Source organism: Diabrotica undecimpunctata, chromosome 6 (assembly GCF_040954645.1).
Source record: "Diabrotica undecimpunctata isolate CICGRU chromosome 6, icDiaUnde3, whole genome shotgun sequence".
NCBI lineage: Eukaryota > Metazoa > Arthropoda > Insecta > Coleoptera > Chrysomelidae > Diabrotica > Diabrotica undecimpunctata.
This window is the reverse complement of record NC_092808.1, coordinates 128,906,088-128,928,336: the sequence shown is the minus strand read 5'-3', so window position 1 is coordinate 128,928,336 and position 22,249 is coordinate 128,906,088.

Below are 22,249 nucleotides of genomic sequence, written 5' to 3'. Positions count from 1 at the left end.
GCTAAAATATTTGAATCTATTCTCTATATGAACATGCTGAAAAATTTTGAAAATGAATTTGCTCCAGAACAACATGGTTTCTTGCCTGGGTTATCCACAACTAGTAATCTGTGCATTCTGTCTAATTTTGCTAGTGAGGCAATAAATAATAAACTCCAATTAGATTTAATAATGACTGACTGCTCAAAGGCCTTTGATATGGTTGACCATGGCATTCTTTTATCGAGATTGAATGAGTTTGGTTTTTCGCATGATGCTTGTACATTTATAAAATCGTATGTGGATTCAAGGTTTCAACGAGTCAAAATTGGTAGGTGTTTATCAGATAAATTTCAGGCTACATCTGGTGTCTCCCAAGGGAGTAACTTAGGGCCTTTGTTTTTCTTAATGTTTGTCAACTCACTACCACAATCTCTTAAATTTTCTTCTAGTTTGATCTATGCTGATGATTTTAAGCTTTTTAAGACTATACATACTTCAAATGATTGTCAGTTACTACAGGAGGACCTGACCTCAGTTGTGGAATGGTTTAGAGACAACAATATGATTTTGAATATTAAGAAGTGTAGAGTCATATCTTTTACTCGCAAAATCGACTACATTCAAAATAATTGTAGAATTGACAATTGTGTAGTATCTAGGAAAACCAAATGTAAAGATCTGGGGATATACTTACAGGCTAACATAAAATTTAATGAACACTATATAAATATTGTTAATAAGGCCTACAAAATATTGGGATTTGTAATAAGAAATTCCAAATACTTTAGTATAAACACAACCATTAGACTATAGAACGCCTTAGTCAGACCGAACTTGGAATATGCATCAGTGGTATGGACTCCTAAAGCCAAAGTTCATATTAATTATATAGAAAAGGTACAAAAAAGATTTCTAAGGTATTTATCCATTAAAAAATACAATGTGTATACTCACTTTACGCCATCAAAAGAGTTGCTTAAAATATTTGGCTTGCAGTCATTAGAGCAAAGAAGAAATATGCATTGTGTTGTGTTTATTCATAACATCATTAACAATGTTAAATATAAGACATGTGGTTTGATCAACTTTATTAGGTTTCATGTGCCACAGGTCAACCTAAGGGTAAACAGTAATGACCTATTTTCTTGTAGTCCATATAATTCTTGTACAATAATAATCTACATATATGCATTATCAGTGTAATGAGTTAATAAAGATCTGTGATATAGACCTCTTTACCTGTAGTGTAAGGGATATTAAAAAATGTTATGAATAGATAAGTAATGGACTGAATTTTAAAATTTTATTAACTTGTGTCTTTTTTTTAATGTGTTTTACTTTCTGTGTTTTTATTTTGTACTTGTGTGTATATTGTAGTTTTTGTGGGTATATTTTTATACCAAGTAATGAGCACTCTTACATTTAATTACTACCTAGGTGGTGTTTGTAAGTTTTAATAATAAAATAAAAATAAAATAAAAAATAGTCTCTTTGGCCTTTACCTTTTTTCTTGGTTTCTTGGATTGCACAAATGTCTATGTTTTTATTTATCAATTCTTCTTTTATCTCTTGGTCTTTGTTGTTAAAAGAAGTAGTGTTCCACGTTGCTAATCTGATCGTCGGCTTATTTTTCCTTCTCGTTTTCCTTTCCTTTGCGTGGTTCGTCATCTAAAGTTCCGTCTGGTTAAGAGGCTTTATATCGGTTCTTTGAGCCTTGTTTTCTTTTACAATGGGTAGGATGCTAACCTGGCAGATCAATCCTCCTCTTTTATCTGGGCTTGGGACCGACTGTGGGCATGAACGCGGCTTCTGAGCTACTCAATACACCCAGTCCTCGTGCTCATAACCCCCGGACAGAGTGATATTGTACCGTAATACAATTAAAAAATATCATCACATCTGCTATGACGCCTCTAAAAATGTAGATGGTATAGGCGAAAGTTTTGTGACATCGCAAAAGTATTCCATCAAATGTCTGTCTTCTGAGACAAACATTGTTACAAGCTAATTACTATACTTTTAGCGCTATATCTTATTCAAGAAAAAACACTCTCGAAATAAAAGAAATAAATTCATTTACCAGTCAAATTAACCCCAAAAAATCGTACCAGCTGATTTTTAACTCAACAAAAATGAATTACATATTTTCTAATTATTTCCTCTAGGTTGTAATTTTTTGGGTCCTATAGACATCTTAATCCTATTGAATCAAAAGACAGTTAACTCTATAATCAACGTTATGGTACTCTTTTACCCATATTTCTTTTCGATCGTTTGAAATGAAGATATACTGCAAAATTATGAAAATAATCCCATCCTTTATCATTATCCAATTTGGTGAAGAAACTATACTTTCACAAAATATAATAATCAAACCAAAATACTCTTCAGGGAGTGCAGCTTAGAGACTACTTCAATTTCCATAATTGCATTTTGGTCTTAATAATTTAAGGCGTCAGATTTGATATATTCTTATGCAAGGAGCAATTTCGAAAAATGTATCTAAGAAGCCACCGTGTAATTTGCAACAGAGCGATCATTTACATCTTTAACCCAATTAAGATTTGATGTATACAGATGCAAGAAGCTAATCTTTTACATTTAGTACGGTCAAAATAGTATTAACTGGTTTTTAGTTTAGTCCTACTCTATGGACAATAAAAATAAAGTTTTTTGCGTAAAATAAAAACTTTCTAAAAACAGAGACTATTAAATATATATACATATATATATATATATATATATATATATATATATATATATATATATATATATATATATATATATATATATATATAGTTTGTTATTTCCTGACCGTGAATATTTAAATAAAAACTTTTTTATTTCCTTAAAATCCTTAAAACACAACTCACATTATTAGATTGTGATACATATTGAAAAGATCTTTAATGTCAGTCTTATTATTGATAGAATTTGGATCTTTATTTATGTGAATCGTCTCCAATATGCATCTTTTGTTGTAATTTTGTTCTTGTTTCAAAATTTGTACATTTTCCAAATCAAAAGAATGGCTATTTTCTAGAGAATGTTTGGCTAGGGCTGTTGTGTTTAATTCATGGGTTTGTACACTATGTTTGTGTACAACAACTTTTCTATATATACTTCATCTAATTTACTTACCGTTGCACGTCATCCGCGTCATAGCCCGTGAGGTCACATGATACCAACACGAAATATTCAAGCGGTAGGTGTGTTCTTTTTTAGAATCACTTTGCCGAGTACACTGGCATTACAGCCACTAGGCTATACGAGTAGAAATAATATTTAAGGATTTCTATTAGTGTTAACTTAAAGAAATACACAATAATATGTTTCATTTAATTTGTATAAATGCATTATAAAGCATTTTTATGAAGAAAATTTGTTCGGAACACACTGTAACTGTAATCGAACGATGGTGATATTTTGGCATCAGTTGGTAACACTTATTTGACAGTTCCGGTGTTGACTAATGTTAAGAAGTAATGAAAAAAGTGTTGTTTTTGTTTAAGTATTCCATTTTATATCTTTATACGACGCATACAAGCGGCTCAAATTGTTTTTAACCAGATTATTTTTAACTCTTGTTTTGTTTCTATTTATTTACATTAAATATTAATTTGTTTTGTTGTATAATCCACTTTTGCAATAATTATGTGACCTATTTTTTTTTAAAATGGATTCAGGATTTTTTTATACTTTGGCAACTATGTCAACTTCGATCTCTGTCAATGATAATGACGTGCAACGGTAAGTAAATTAGATGGACTGTATGTAGGTATTGGTGCGTTTGCCCAATGTTGCATCACGGTCTTTATAATTTATTTTGGGCAAACTTTTAATTTAATAAATTAGGTTTTTTTTTTAAATTCACTATGGCAGATATTTAAGATACGACCCTGAACCACACCTATTTTAAGATAGGATTAGATACCAATTTTTTAATCCATGTTAAACTTTTTAAAAAAGTGTAAACATGAAATTTAATTGTAAAATGTAATGTTTATAAAATAAAATAACGTGCATATTGAAAATGGCAAATTTGCCGAAACGTTTAAGCAAAAGTTAAATAGTTTTAACAAAAAGAGAAATCAAACGATTTCTACCTGCCGAAACCGAATTCAAATTTTTACCTTTGTGCTTTCTAAAACTTGCAAAGCAAACAGCAATTGCTATACCGTTCTGAGGAGACCTAAAGAGGTCGAAATACGTATAAGCGGCTTGTCGCTGCCCTGTATCGAAACAAAAATCTAATAACGTCATTATGTTTAAATAGTTTTATTTACATCAGACCGACAAACCCAGAAAATAAAAAAGTTATATGTATATATATATATATATATATATATATATATATATATATATATATATATATACAACTCAACAGTCTTCCGGGTTGAACCTTTCGAGGTCTCGGTCTCCCAAGCCCCCAGACACTACTACACTGATCAATAACCAATGCATTACTGGTACTGGGAATAGAGAACGGTTTATTTATACCGTCGATGGTGACATGATTGACGCGAACATTTCTGACAGTAGGATTTTAATTGACAGGTGTGGCAGACGATATTTTATTTATGAGAGTTCTCCAAATCAAAGATAACCGTATGCCGTCATCTCTTTTATTGAGACTATCGGCTTTTTTTCAATTTTTACGGTTTCTTAAATAATTTTTGGTTTATAAAAGCGGATGGGGGAATCTTTTCTCCAAACTATACAATAAGTAAGTTGCGATTGGCGGTTCTTTAATAGCCGGCTTGAATATGAGTTGTTACAATAATAATATCATATGGCATCATTGTCGGGAAAATTTTTTCGGATTGTTGTCCACGATAAGCTACGCCCAGGGATTATGTTATATATTAATAATTTTTTTCTTAAGGTGCTACCACCCCTATAAATAGGTGACGCATTATGAAAGCACTAAAAACGTTTTGAAAGTAATGAGTTTCCTTGGTTTAAATTTTTGCGCATAAAATGACTATTTTGAATATTTCTTTATCACATTTAAATTTGGTTTTAAGTTTTTAACCCTCTTTATTCTTTTCCTGGTCTTAACTTATTATTTTTAACACTCTATATTATTAATGGGGCAGCTTAGTAAAGTTTTCCTTGACTAAAACGAAAATACAGCTTTTATTTTTCTCATTTTATAATTCTCGGCTCAGATTATTGTAACTTTAAAAGGTTAATTAGTTTCTAAATTGACTGCCCGTTTTTTATCTGTTATTAATTGTGGCTTGACAGATGAGTTATGGGATTAGATTTAGTGGATATTTTGTTTAGAATTAATAGTTAGGTTAAAGTAATTTCTAATGATTAATTAAATTACTACAAAGTGAAGAAACTGTTTTCTAATTTCACTAATTATTACAGTAAATATTTAGCTGGTATAAACAATCCTAAGATCTTAAATATTCATAATATTTTAAAGCCGAATTGGTTGCGTTTGTTACTTAACATTTAGGTATTAAATTAATTTGCTCTTTTAGAATAAAAAAAATTGGTTTTTTTATTCTTTCAATATGCTCATTTCAGGTCAGCCTAGAATACTATGGGATTCTGAAAGATAACAAGTTGTACAGAAGACCATTCTGTAACCACAGTCAAAGCGTGTTGCATTATAACTCTATTACTCTATGACTCTATTAAATTTGCTGTGGACTAAGGTGACCATAAAATAAAATGAAAATAAAATGAAGAAAATGTTTAATTATCGCGAAATCACTCTCTCTACAAAGAAGTTCAAATAGTCTTTATGATGTAAAATCTCTGATAGAAGAGAAAAATATAGAAGAAGAAGATGAACAGCTATTTGCATAGCCTAGGACATGATGTTTGTCGTAGCGATGTGTAGCTACCAAACCATTCAACACGACATTCCACAAAAGAAGAAAGGAAAGAAGGCCTCTACCTGCAAACAGCCTCTGGCTACCTATGCTGACATTCTATCCCCAGATTCTTTGAATATATCACGTGTATATTTAGCATATAGTTTATCAACTGGCTGCCTGCTTCATCTATTTCTTTTAGTCAAATTGCCCTTGCGATTGCTTCCTAGGAGGTAATGTCAAATGCTCCTCTATATCGAGAAATGCATTAAACATCAACTTTTTGTTTTTCTGAACAGGATTATCCCTCTGTTCGGGATAATGCAGTAGCGTTTCTCTAGAAAATGTTGCTCTACATGCACATTCTTCCTGACGTATCGGACTTTCATTCAATGAATCATCCTTAATGTGCCTATCGAGTAGTTTTCCTAGAGCCTTCAGTACAAAATACATATTTCTTAGAGACTAGGATATATTTTTTAGTCTTCTTAAGATACTTACTCGCTACGGATATTGGCGACAAAAATGGCTATCTTAACTTGCTCTATGGCTTTAATGGTTTTAAATAGTTCAGTGGGAAGACTGTAAAAATATGATAAAATTTGAAATTTCGTATACTTTCTAGACGAATTATACTTTCAAATATTGTATCTACATGGGACTAAACCACAATTGAAACAATTAAAAAAATTATAAATTAAGAAATTATCATCATCACATTGAAAAGTAAACCTTTAATACTTACAAGGTCTTGTTCAAGAAAAAATAAATTGAATCTATGAAACTGTAACCTTTCTAGGATCATGGATAAACTGCCTATGTGTAGAATTTTTTTCAACCTTCTGCTTGAATATTCTGGATGCAACCTCAAGTCCTTTGGTATTATTTCTACATCTTCGTAAACATTTGATAGAATTTTGACAATGTGCCAGTTTTTCGTAGATATTTTTCAATCTCCCAAAATTTTGAATAACGCTGGGCTCATATATGTTTCTTAATATTGTTCTGAAGCTATTTTTTTCTGGTTTTTTCCTCATGATTTACTATGAAATCACTAACGGGAGAATTACTGTCATCGTGGTGTGCGGTTGTCTTTTTATAGACGAATCACATGCTATGATTTTTCTGACAAGTATTCTCAAGTTAAAGTTGATTTCATGTAATCGAATGAACTATCTTACAATAAAGTCGTCCCAGAAACGCAACTCAGCAATAATGGCAATATCATTTTAAAGTCGTCTACTTTAAAATGTATAAGATATGTCTAAGTTGTCAATATGAATGAGTCAGATAAAATTAAATTATTAGAAGAATTTTTCACCAAGTAACAGAAAACAAATTTTTTTAAATTTATTATAATAATAATGTTTTGTATTTTGAGAACGATTTCCAAAGTGTAAATTAAAACGTCAATAAAGAAATTTTAAACTAAAATTATGGCTTACTTTCAATAAAAATATTAACTGCATTAAGATGAAACAAGAAAATAGCTTCAGAACAATATTAAGAAATCTGTCTAACTTGGTACATAGTAATGTGTATTATCATGTACCAAAATACGATTTGAAAACTGTCTGAAAGTTTTCTAAAGCTTTTGCTGATCTGTCTGTATACCCTTCACTAACTCGGGCTCGCCTTTGAGCAATTATCTAATTAAAATTATTAAAATTAATGTACCTTTAAAACCCAAGCTCATCAGAAGAGGCCTGCGGTCCATATTAATCACGAAGCAATCAAGGCGGCCTCGATGGATTTTTGTAATTTAATAAATAATGAAGAAAGAATACATCCAGGCCTAGTTAGCAGGTGTATAAAAAAGGCTGGCTGGACTGGGTATCCGTACTCGTATTGCTTAGGTACTAATGATTTTCTTCTGTCTTTAATTTTGAGTAACGGTTTTGTGATTAATTGAATGGTACGTTTTGGTAAATGGTGAAAACGGCGTGTCAAAACTACAACAAAAAAAAAATAAAATGTATCTATGAAAAATGAGATGCAAAGCTTTCTTTCATTTGTAAGTTTACAAATCTTAATTGCCAAGGGGGATACTTTAATGTTTCTTTACTTATTAAACGCATTATAGGTGTTAACTACTCCTTTTCAGACTAGTGTATGAAAATAATCCCAGAATCAGTACTAACAACTACGTGAGTAGCCTATTAAATAAAGACAGAATACTAGTAAAGAAATTGGAGATATTTTTGTTAATATTATTTATATCACAAATAAGTTTTACAAATTTTACACAAAATAACACAAGGAAAATGTACTGGAACAAGATTGTTTACTTGTAAAAATTTTTTTTTTGTAGAACATCTGTACGGTGTTTGTATATTGATATCTGATCACAAAAGACCAATTATTAGTTATTTTGACCTAACTTAATAAACAGAAAATAATTAAATCTAAGGGCTTACCCTACGGCTTACTCTTATTTTATCTCTCAACGAATGCACTACAACTAACATGCAATAAAATCACAATATACTCTGCTTTTTACACTAAACTGTTACACATTTATACTAACTTAAATGGTTTTGTCCTTATGAGTCTTCTCTTTAGTTCAGCGTTGTCAAGAAGCTGAATTGTCCCGACATTCACATAACTATGCAGCCTCTGCTCGTGACTTGCTGCTGTTCTCTTGGTTACTTTGGTCACAGTTTCCATACCCAAGTCCTGGTGGGGGTTTGTGTTATAGATATACCAAGGAGCATCAACAATGTTCCTCAGTACTTTGTTTTTAAATCTCTGGATAATATGTAGATTTCTAGCTTGGGAACATCCCCAGAGATGGCACCCATATATCCATACTGGCCTCAGTACTTGCTTGTAAATGAATAATTTATTATGAATGGATAATGTTTAATTTTTCCAATCAGCCAATACAATTTTTTACATCCAATATCAAGCTCCCCTTTTTTTTGACATGGAATTTCCAGCGTAGCCTCGTGTTTAGGGTGAATCCTAAGTATTTTGCTGTTGTTGCATAAGAAACTTAATTATCATTTATTCTAACTGGGATTTTTTTTATTTGTAAATTTAATGTCTGCAGATTTAATATCATTTAATTTCATTCGCCATTTTCTGGTCCAGGTACGTATTGTATTTACTGATAGCTCCAACTTATCAGTCGCTTCTTCCTTCTTCACTAGTGTCTCCTATCGCTAGTTTGGCTGTATCATCCGCGAAGGTGGCAATAGTGTTTTGTTCTAGCTCTGGAATATCACACGTATACAATAGGTACAGGACAAGACCTAATACACTCCTGTGGTACGCCTGCTTTGATCTCCCTTAAATCGTTGTACACTTTTTCTTGTTTTACTCTGAAATATCTATTTGCAATGTATGATTCTAAAATTTCTAAATACTGTTTAGGCATGAACGTTCTTAGTTTATAGTGTAAACCTCCATGCCAGACTTTATCAAACGCCTGTGCTACGTCCAAGAAGATTTTTTTCTTCTAATGTTAATTAATTATATTCGTTATTCTGTGAACTTTATCTATAGTGGAATATTTATTTCTAAAAACCAAATTAATGATTTGGTATAAGATTATTGGTTTTAATCTTTTCAATAGAAGTTTTTTAAATAGTTTTGAACACCGGAGTGATATTAATCGATAGGATGTCACTTCATAAAAAGGTTTATCTGGTTTGGTGATCATAATGACTTTGGCTACTTTCCAGAGTCTGTGAACATATCTTAATCTAAAAGCAGCATTTATTTGGTGTGTCAGGGTAACTATGCCTTTTTTGGTAGATTTTTTAATAGTTCTCCTGTTATAAAATCATATCCTGGATCTCTCTTAGGATTTTTATTCTCTTTTATCTCTGTAACAATAAAACACTGAAAACTTTGTTTTCAAAACTTCCACAAAATTTATTTTAAATTCTTATCACTACAGCTGTTTCGGATAATTGCCTTTCTCAAGTGATCTGTTTTTGGCATGGGTTTACACTTTATAGTCTCCAAAAACAGATCACTTGAGAAAGGCAATTAGCCGAAACAGCTGTAGTGATAAGAATTTAAAATAAATTTTGTGGAAGTTTTGAAAACAAAGTTTTCAGTGTTTTATTGTTACATAAAATGAATTTCCATCAAGTAACGGTCGAATCCATCAATTCTTTTATCTCTATTAATACTTCTCTAAATGAAGTCAACGTTATTCTTTCTTCGGTTTGGAATGATTCTTCCCATCTTAGTTCTTTCTGTTAATGGTTTTGAACGGACTTTCTACATGATCTGCTTTCTGTTCGTTACTTCTAGCCCACTTGCCGTTCTCCAACTTGCTAGAAGGAGAATGAATAAGTGGTCTCTTCATTCTTTTTATTGCCTTCCATAACGAATAATCTGTGTTCTGTGTCAGCTGTTAAATTACTTAAAAAGGAATCAATTGTTGAATTTTTTATATTCTGTATCTCCCTTTTAAGTTTTTGTGTAGCATTAGTTAGACTAGTTTTGTCTCTTGGAGCTCTGCGTTGCTGCCATTTTTTTTCTTGACTTTCTTTTTTCTACTATTAGTTCTCTGATTTATTTTGAAAAGTTGTTCCTTTTTGTTCTAGTTATAGTGGAGTGTTTTCCCGAGCTACCTGTTGGATATTTTTTATAAAAACTTCTAATTCGTCATTAATTGCCTCGTGTTTCCAATGGCACAGCAAGATTAATTTTGTGTTGAAGGTTGATTTTCAAGCTCTCCCAGTCAGTTTTTTTATTAGTCAATATTGGATTATTTCCACACTTTATAATTTCAAAACTTTACCCTGTATTATTTATAATATACCCTATATGATAAATTTCGTTGAGATCAGGATAAGCAGTAAATTAACTTTATTTACAGGATCTACAGGAGCAGTGCGACCAATTGTGGCAGTGCTGTCAGAAGTCCCTGCATTCCAGCCTAGTGACGGCCCAGTTGGCAGCAACATAGTCACGGAGGAAGCTACAGCTACCTGAGGAAACGATTACTCAAGAGCAACTTTACTAACCGTGGCAAGGTATATATAGATAAGATAATATCCTGTAGTGATCCTTTCCCAAGTTAATATGCTCCTTTTCTAACTTAGCTGCATCGGACTGAATACGAACAATAGTCAGAAATACGTATATACTTTTGCCTTCCATCTTATACATATATTTGTTAAATTGTTTTCCTTTATTACCAGCTGATATTTTCTACCTTTATTATATATAAATAAACATATTATATATATATATATATATATATATATATATATATATATATATATATATATATGTATATTGTTATTAAAAAATATGCACACTGTTGTTTAAATGACGGAGAAAAGCACGAAAAAAAGTTAACATATAGATATCATCATTAGTGACATTATAGCTCGTTATGAGCCAAAGCCTTCTTCAGAACAATCTTCCATTCACCCCTGTCTCTGGCAACTCTTCCAACTCAAGTTTTGGTCTTCCTGTGGCTCGTCTTCCCACTGGTCCTCTTCGGTCGAAAATTTTTCTGATCGTTGCATTTTCATCTCGCCTAATTACATGTCATATCCATCGAAGGCGTGCTAATTTAATACATTTTACAACGACAGGTTCCCCAAAACTTCTATATAACTCAAAGTTGTAGCGCCTACGCCACAAACCCTGTTCTTGGATTCCTCCATATATTGTCCTTAGAATTTTTCTCTCGAAACGTTTAAGCAATTCTTGATCGTTCTGTGTAAGTAACCACGTTTTAGACCCGTATGTTAACACTGGCCTTATTAATGTTTCATATATGGTAACTTTAATTTTTCTGTGTAGTTTTGGGGCCATATGTTTCCTCAAGCCATAATAGCACTTATTGGCAAGCACTATTCTTCTTTTAATTTCTTCGCTGACATTGTTGTCTTTGGTCAGCAGCGAGCCCAGGTAGACGAAGGTGTCCACACTTTCCAGTTCCAGATCATCAATTAATAGTATAGGTATCTGGTTGCCTGATCTAGTACAATACATATACTTGGTTTTCTGTGCGTTCATTTTTAATCCCATTCTAAGTACAGACGCCCTTAGTGATCGAAATGCTTCGATCAGGGATTTAGTGGACCTAGCCGTAATGTCTATGTCATCTACATATCCGACCACTTGTACAGATTTATTAAAGATGGTGCCATTCGTATTAATATGGCACTCTCGAATTACTTTTTCTAGTGCAAGGATAAATAAGAGACACAACAGTCCATCTCCTTGTCTCAGTCCATTTTTACAATGGAAGGGTCTGGAAAAGTCGTTTTGGATTCTGACTACACTCTCTACGCCTGTGAGTGTAAGTTCCGTTAATTGAACAAGATGAAGCGGCATTTGAAATTCCACCTTTGCCTGTAGAAGTTTTTGTCTGTTGACTGAGTCGTATACGGCTTTGAAATCCACGAATATGTGGTGGGTGTCGACTCCGAACTCAAGCATTTTCTCAAGAATCTGCCTGACTGTGAAGATTTGATCCGTTGTTTATTTATTGGGTCGGAAACCGCACTGGTAGTTCCCAACTATTTGTTCAGCATAGGGGATCAATCTTCTATACAATACGTTAGCCAATACTTTATATGCCACGTTAAGTAGGGTGATGCCCCTATAATTATCACACACCATCATATCTCACTTTTTGTGAAGAGGGTGCATTACACCTAATTTCCAGTCCGCGGGCGTTTCCTTTCGTTGCCAGATTTTGGTTACTAATTTATGCATGTGTTTAAAAAGGGTGTCACCACCATTCTTAAAGAGTTCGGCAGGAATATTGTCCAAACCGGGAGCTTTGTTATTTTTCAGTTTTGAAATGGCTTCTCTAATTCCTTCTTCGCTGGGGGGCGGCTCTTAAACGTTTTCATCCATTTCAGGCAAAGTAATTTCTGTTTGGTCTTCTTTGCGACTATCGCTAAGCAGTTTTTCAAACTAATTCGCCTACCTGTATAGTATCTGTTCTTTGTCACTAATTATGGAACCATCTCTATCTTTACATGCTGGTATTATGGGTTTGAATTCTTTTCTGCAGCTGTTTATCTTCTGGTAGAATTTTCGCGAGTCTTTTCTATTGTGGTGGTTAACAATCTCGTTTAGAACGTTTTCGTATGGCTCTTTCTTTTTTCTTCTAAACGTCCTTTTTTCCTCTCATCTAAGATTTTCATAGTCTTCCAGGTTTGATCTCGTTCTGCGCTGCTGAAGTCTCTTATATGCTTCATTTTTCTGTTGGTTAATGGATCTACATTCTTCGTCAAACTTCATTCTTCTGGTTAGGTTTTAAAAAGCCTGTAGCCGCTGTATGGATAGCTTCCTTGCATTTGGTCCAGTGTTCTTCTAGACATATGTTCTTCTTTTAACATATAGATATAACAAAAATTATTATGTCTATATGTTAAAAAATAATTAAAGAATGGAATTCTATTTATATAAGGTGTTATTTGTGTTGGAAGTGAAATGGACTTAATTTCCACGTACGGTGAATTGTAAAATTAAAAATATTAAGTAGAATTAAAAAAGAATATGTATGAATAGGAAGTGTTTCGTTTCAAAGTTAAGAGAAAAACCTTTTTTAACGATGGGATTATAGTATAGCAATTTAGCATATTAAGTTATTGTCTTTCAAATCGGGAATTTCAAATTTAGAAAATTAAGTTATATAGATTCTGTTGTTCGGTGTGTACCGAAAATAAAAAATAAAATAAAATAAAAAAAAATATAAATTTGATGGATTTTGTAGGAACTGGGAATTCTGTTTGTTTAAAACACTAAAATATAATTGATTGGAAAGAGAGAATGGTAAGAGTAGTTGTGTTTGATGAAACTTTGAAAGGGAAAAAGGGCAGTCTGTTCCTGTTCGTGAAAAGCATAATATCTGAAGAAAAACAGAACTTAATGACATTGAAATTGAGCGGTAGAAGAAAATTAAATTGTATGAATTAAAAAGTAATTGTGTTTTCGAAAATGTTGCAACAGCGTGTCCATGTATGCTAATCGGTAGCAATGAAGAAGTTAATGTTAACTGTATTTGTAAGTACCAATAAATTATCATTGCATCAGGAGAAGCTTAAGCTAGGAGATTTTAGTTTTCAAAAGGAGATAGGAGATTTGGTTAGGACGTGAGATCGAGATCTGTTTTGGGAGTGGGATCCAAGGAGAAAATTAAGCTAGAAATGTGACAAGAGAGTATCCAACTCAATATTAGAATTGCAAGAAATTGAAAGTGAATTAATTTATTAAAATTTTAATTACACATTACAGAGATAAAAAGTTTTGAAGTTGTCAGTTGTGTTTTGAGTTTCCAACTCTCATCAGACTTCAAGCACTAAGTTTTTACTACCTGATAAGAGAAAAAAGAAAGACTGGATGACTGCAGAAATCCTTGACATGATGGAAGAGAGACGGATATATAAAACTAAAGATACTGCCAAATACCGCGAAACCCATAGACGAATTAGAGCTGAGATAAGAAAAACTAAAGAGAAATGGTTCTCGGAGAGATGCGAAGAAATCGAACAGTGTGAAAAGGTATACGACTATCACAATATGCATAAGAAGATAAAGGAACTTACAACAAAGAAAAGCTACAATATTTTATCGAAAGGGCTATGCGATGATAATGGAAATCTACAACTAGACCCCGACAAAATAGTTAGAATCTGGGAAACATATGTGGAACAACTGTTTAATGATGACCGTCCTAGTGGGTATACACTGAGCAATGATGATACTGGCCCTTCTATTCTAAAATCAGAAGTGGAGAATGCTATAAAGGGTCTTAAAAATAACAAAAGACCAGGCAACGATATCGTATACGGGGAAGTATTGAAAATGCTGTGCGAAACAAACAGTCAATTTCTAGACTCACTCGTCAGACTCTTTAACAATATTTATAACAGCGGGGAGTTTCCTGAAGACTGGCTAGAGTCAACTTTTGTTGCCATACCGAAAAAACCAAAAGCAAAGTCTTGTGATCAACATCGGATGATAAGTCTAATTAACCACATTTCGAAGGCATATACCAAGGTTATTTACAACAGAATAAGCAAAAAATGCGAGGATAACATTGGAGATTCGCAGTTTGGGTTTCGGAATTCTCTTGGGACAAGAGAAGCACTTTTTAGTCTACAAGTACTCATCCAGCGCTGCAGAGATATGAACAAAGACGTGTACATATGCTTTATAGACTACGCAAAAGCATTCGATAACGTAAAGCACGAAAAGATAATTGAAGTTCTCCATAAGATCGGAGTCGACTACAGAGACATTCGAACAATAGCGAGTCTCTATTGGGGCCAAACAGCTAAAGTGAAAGTAGGATCTACATTGACCAATAAAATTGAGATCAAGAAAGGGGTACGACAGGGCTGTATCTTGTCTCCTATTGTCTTTAATATATACTCAGAAGAAGTATTTAAGACAGCGCTGGAGGAAAGCACAGAAGGAATAAAGATAAATGGAGAAATAATTAATAACATAAGGTATGCTGATGACACTGTGATCCTAGCAAGTAGCATGGAGGAACTGAGTTGCCTAATGAGTAAGATACAAAAAACAAGTGCACAATACGGACTCAGACTAAATATCACAAAAACCAAATGAATGTTAGTAAGCAAAACCCAACAACCACCACAGCAACTGATATTAGACAATGAAAGAATTGAACACGTGGATTCGTACATCTACTTGGGAACAACAGTTAACTCAAATTGGGATCAAGCGAAGGAAATACGTATAAGAGTAGAAAAGGCAAGAGCATCGTTCACTAGCATGAAGCAAATTTTCACCTCTAAAAGCCTCACCCTACCTCTCAAAATTCGACTTCTGAAATGTTATGTATTCCCGGTTTTGTTATATGGAATGGAGGCGTGGACAATGACCGCAACATTGATGAAAAAAATAGAGGCCTTTGAAATGTGGGCTTACCGACGTATATTACGTATATCCTGGACTGAGCACGTGACCAACGAAGAGGTACTACGCCGGATAGGTAAAGAGAGAGAGGTAGGAATAAGTATAAAGAAAAGAAAGTTGGAATACTTGGGTCACGTTATGAGACATAATAAATATAGAGTACTACAACTGATCATTCAAGGGAAAATAGACAGCAGAAGGGGTCCAGGGAGGAGAAGACACTCGTGGCTCTAAAACTTGCGGCAATGGTTCGGATTGTCATCTGCTGAACTATTCAGATCTGCCGTAAACAAAGTCAGAATAGCCATGTTGATTGCCAACGTTCGGAACGGACAAGGCACATGAAGAAGAAGAACTCTCATCAGGAACACTTGTGGTAGTTCAAACTGAAATAAAATGCGATCTCTTTGGCTGTTATAGTAACATAACACGCACGATTAAGCTAGCAGTGACCTCCTCTATATGAAGCAACAAAAACTTCGTAGACTTCTTTTCTTATGTCAATAATTCCTAGAAGATCTAATACAAATTATTACAGTTTATTTCTGTAAATAATGTTTTATCGAGATACGCATTATAGGTTGCATTTATTATAGTTTTTTTTACTAGGTATATATGATTCAGGGTAGGCAGTGTAGGTACTGATTTAAAACGAGTACCCATCTCTTATGTAGGCGTTACTGCTCCTTTGAAATAATGTGCCCAATTAATATGCCGTTATCAAATGAAAATCAGCTTCAGCGATGTAACGAACTCAACATCCAAGTATAATTACAACCGTTTATGATTTTAATTATTCTTATCTGGCATAAATATAATAACACGGTGGTAATAGGAAAATGTTATACATGGCAAAATATAACGCCTATAGAAAAATTCTTAATTAAAATTTATTTACACTGGTAATTTACTGGTTCTTTCTCCGATGCAGTATTTATAAAATAATATATAGTTGTAGGTATAACTATTAGACAAGTATTATAATTTTAAACCAGTGGTTATCAAAATCACAAGTATTAAACTCTCTTTTCTTCTATCAATTTATTTTATGGAACCTATAGTATTTGTACGTACGCGTAATTTGTAATATTTTGTATTTGCGTTATTAGTAATGTAAAGTAGAATACAACGTTGCTTTTAATTTACACAAAAACATGAAACTTTTCAGTTTTCGGAGAAACATCATCTCTTCATAACAATGGTAATTATAAGAATATTACAAGTACTTGTTAGAAACAGTAGAAGCGATACTAAGTCTTCCCGTAACTTCTCCTTTTCAGATAATATCCGATGAATTATCCCATGTTGGATTGTACATGAATTGTTCGACTTTCCATTTTTCTCTTGATAATATCAGCTTTCTATCTTTTCTTAATATCATCATCATCACCACCATACAGCGTATGTTTGCGTCCACAGTCGGACCTAAAACTTCTTAAGGTTTGGCCATTTATTTCTATCTTGTGCTTTTGCAACCAAATTAGTCGAGATTCGCTAAATGTCATCTCACCAGCTGATAGGAGGTCTGCCTTGGCTGGATTTATAAATCTTGGCCTTCTTTCTAGAATCCTTTTTGTCCAGCTCTCATTCCGCAATCAAGCTACATTTAAGTCTGACAATGCATTCGAGGACATCATTCACCTTTGATTGTCTATGTATCACCTCTCTATAAATTCTGTTTCTATGTATCTGTTTTTTACTGTGTCTCTCAGTGTTTAGCTAAACATTGAGCTTGTTATTTTTATTTGGATTACCAACACCCAAAAAAACAGCCAGCAATTTCTAACCATTTAGCTGTTTTTTGGTAAGAATAAGAGTTTCGGTTCTATATATAAAGACTGGCAGGATACACTGGTTAACCGCTCTTATTTTGATGCTGATGAACACCTCCTATATAAAAACGTATCTTAATTTATCATAGATAGACCATTCCAGAGATATTTTCCTTTGTATCTCAAATGTCTAATTATCTTGTCCGATTTTACTTCATCTCTCATATATTGTGTAGTAAATTTGTAATAGCATTTAATTTTTATTTACGAAATCCTAATGTTGTTACTGAGTACTAGGTTGGTTTTTTTTTTTTGCTTTCATTCATTTTCAATCCCAAGTGTCCCGTTGGATATCTGTACTTCTGTACATAGCGAATGGACAAAGTGGTGACGATTTTAAGATCAATTGCTCAATCTCCCCACAGCGTCTTGAACAAAATAATACCTGCAACTTGGAAAAAAATAATATAATATTATACAGAGTGTCCCATAATTAATTGGACATTAGCTAATGGGTGATAGCTGACATCAAAATAAAGCGTTTAAGCTCAAATTGTTTAGGCAAAATGTTGCTAGTTTTTCTTGTACAGGGTGATTCATTAATATTATTTTATATTATTTTTGGCGATATATTTAAAACCATTTAACCGATTTAAGTGAAATTTGGTATCTTGCTATTATTTAGTATGCTTAATATGAAAATGATAATAGTTTTATCATTGACACCATGTGGCGCCATCTACTATAACATTGGTTCATTAATGTGGCCACAATTTTTTTGTCCGCCCTGTATAAACATTCTAGGAAAAAAACATGAAATAAAATTCAATTCTACATAAAAAAGGTATTCCTGTTTCAAATCAAAAAAGTACACCGTTTTCGAAACAAACATTTTTTTAGAGACGTGCATAAAATGAAAAAATTTTACAAAAACTTATGTAAATTCAAACATTCAAAAGGTCTTAAATACCAGTGAATATTAAATGTATTAGTAGTAGACAATTTTTGCAAACAAAATGCATATGATTGAAACAATTAATTTTTTTAAACCTCTTACACAGTAACAAAAAAAAATCAGAAATTAAATTAAATTAAACAATGAAGTGAATATAAAATAATTAACAAAGTGAATAATTCAAAACGAAACGAAAAGAAAAATAACAATAAGTGTTCAAAATGTTCACCATTAGATAAACTACGTAATCTAAACATTTTGTGTAAGTTTTGTCTTATTTTAAATAATCATCCTCTTTGGGCCCTAATTACGTTAACTCCCTCTACAATATTTTGCCATAACTCTTGACATTTATTTATTTTTATATATATATATATATATATATATATATATATATATATATATACCGGTATTTTAGGCGCTTCGCCCTTCCGGTAGGGATCTATGGAGGAGTATCACTGAGCCGCAAGCCCTTATCTCTTGCCGTACTGCTCCACCATAGGCCGATCAGACACCAGCATATTCTAGTCTAGGTAGCTCACAAGTAAAAGTCTAGGGGATTTAGTTCGGGACAGTGTGCTGGCCATGGATATACCCTACCTCTAACAATCTACCTTTGAGGATAAATTTCATCTAGATAAGTTCTAACTTCTAGGCTATAATGTGGTGGTGCACCACCATGCATGTATCAAGAGTTACGTCCCAAATTTAGAGGTATGTCTTCTAAAAGAGTTGGTAAATCTTCTCTCAAACAATTAAGATAATAAAAATCCGTCAAGCCTAGTTGGTAATTCGAATGGTTCTACAATACAATCTCCAAATATGCCACACCGGATATTTATGAAAAACTCACGTTGAAAATGATGTTCTTGAAATGCATGAGAATTTTTTGTCACATAGCTATGGCTATTGCGCCAGTTAAACACACCTCTTCTAGTAAATGTGGCTTCATCGGTAAATAAAATTTTATTATAAAACATTGAATCGTCTTAATGCCGCCCTATCATAAACTGACTAAATCGGAGCCTTGCTGGAAAATCCTGTGGTAAAATATTCTATACCGAAATAAAACGATACTAATACAGATTTTCTGTCCGTATTATTCTTGACCGCAGAAACAAGCCTTGTACTGGTTTCTGGATCTTCTGCAACACGCACAACAATTTCACCCTCCATATCCGCATCAATTATTCTCGGTATTCCAACATTCCTGTTTTTGGGATGAAATGAAGCTGTTTCGCCTAATCTGTCGAACAATGATCTATTAGTTTTATGGCTTGGTTGCCTTCTATTGGGATAAAGTTCGAAATAGCGTTGAGCTGCTTTACGAGGACAAAAACTTTCCTGGGCATACAAACAGATCATATCGCGCATTTCTACATTAGAAAATTCACTATGACGTGGCATTTTACGTTTATCTTAAGTGGTTTATAAAAAACTTAATAGTACATTGACAAATAATCATAGATAAATTACACCTAGATTGGTAACAGGGATAGCCAAGGTCAAATCATGTTCGGATTAGGCGCCCATTCGCTTGGTGGCGCTGCTAGTCTCGTTCCTGCACGGAGTGAGTGTGCTGTGATCAAGTCAAAGTTGAGTTTAGACAAATACAGCGCCATATTTGTATTTGTTTTATTTTTTATAATTTATTTTATAATTTAAAATTTTTTGTATAAATAGTGCAAAGTCGTACAATTTTCGACGATTTTTTATTATGGAATCGAACACATTACATGGAATAACAATGTAGAGACGAAGAACTGAACAAAAAAGATGTGTTCCAGATTGCATGGATACTACCAAAGAATATAGACGCTTAAGCGTCTATATTCTTTGATACTACTTTTTTAAGTCCAGGATATGGATATGTTTGATAAATGGGTGAATGCTGTTAAGAGCCCTAATTAGAGAATGCTGCAAAAGAAACTATTTATAACAATTTTCGTGTATGCGCTAGTCATTTTAAAGAGGAAGATATAGTCAATGTTGGAAATAGGGGTATTACAAGAACAGCCGTTCCGAGTTTGTTTTAACCAGGACCAGGTAAGAACTATTATACCACTGACCTATATTCTTATTCACATTATATCTGACCTTTTACTATAAAATTAGTTTATAAATTTAACCTAAAATTATATACATATTATAAAACCAGTCTTACTTAGCTTAGTATTTGAATTATTTGTAGGTGGTGGTTCAACAACTATCTTAAAAAGCATCACCTTAGAGAGGGTTCAGCATAAATTTCTACAGGTGTGCGCCTTTCAAAGTTGGATTAGATTAGCAGACCATGACTACACTATCATGGAGAGGTCTATGAGCTTGCCTGCTTTAAGTATGAGGAGGGATCTGTCCCTCTCTTGTGAGTGAGATTGGTCTTAGAGTACCATATTATAATACCATGGTTTGCCTCATCTATGTACTTTTAATGTTCCATTTTGTTAAACAACCTATGGTGCGAATAGCCCACTGAATAGATACTTATCTTTGATAAACAACCTAAATGTTAATGTATTTAATATGTCCCTCAATAAATATATAAATATTAGTAGAAGAGTTACTGGTACCATAGAGTTTGGAAACTTAACTGTGTAAAATACTTCATGTTTTTATTGTAACTAGGTAATACTTTACATATTTTTTCATTTTTGTTATGTTATTTTTCCATCTTTATTGTTTGTGCTGGATTTTAGAATCATAGAACTAACTGTTGGGTTTATAGGTTTTAAAATATCATTACATCTTTAATTATATATATATATATATATATATATATATATATATATATATATATATATATATATATATATATATATATATGTATGTGTACATGCATGTGTTTGTGTACATAATATATTTTTATTTCACATTATTTAATTTTATTATCTTAAAATACTGTGTACTTAACCACTAAGTTGTATCACTTAATTGGCTTGTCCCGTATATTAGCCTGCATCCACATAGACAGCGGTGAGGCGTTCAGAGTTATGAATAAATAAATTTGAATGTGTTGACAGGGATCTTTCCTATTCTGTTGATGACAGGGATGGGATGTCTGATCTTAAGATGACATACTGGTGAAAAAATCTGTTGATTGTAATTATGTTTGTCATTTCAGGCATAAAAACATTATTATCCTCTGTTGTTTGGAGTTTATACTGAGCAAATAAAGTTACTATATCAGGTTTTAGCAAAGCTTACATTCTGGGTGAAAACTTTAAGCATACCTTAGAAATAAATTATTTACCTTATCCATTGTTCTTTTTTTTTGTTCGTTTTTTCTATTTGCTATCATTCGGTTATTCCTCATTCTTGGGTTTTCTTTTTGCAAGAAGCAATATTTTGCTAATCTAATCAAAATCATAATTTTGTTGATAACCAGAATATTTTTCTGGAACTCATATTATGATTCTGATTATAAGAATAAAAGTATTATCATATAAATATATAACATATAGTATGAGTATAAATGTATATAAACTTCTTTCTAGAACTAAATCATTTAATTGTTCTGTTTCCAACTTAGCAGGGTCCTTGAGTTCTCTCTTTCTGTGAGTAGAACGCCAGACTGTAAGAGTTTTCACTGACCACTGATAGTGTGTGTTATTGCATTAGGATGAAAGTACTACAAAAAACTCAGAATGTCTGATGGCTGTCTGTTGCTTATTAGGCTTTAATTTGACATTAGAATTACAAAAAAAATATTTAAATACTGACAAGTTCCTGTCATAACATTTAGAACACTAAATTATACTACATTCACCCGTCCCTATTTTTGAACAAAATATTGCAACTATTTTGGTTTATTTTTAGCTCCAGCTGAT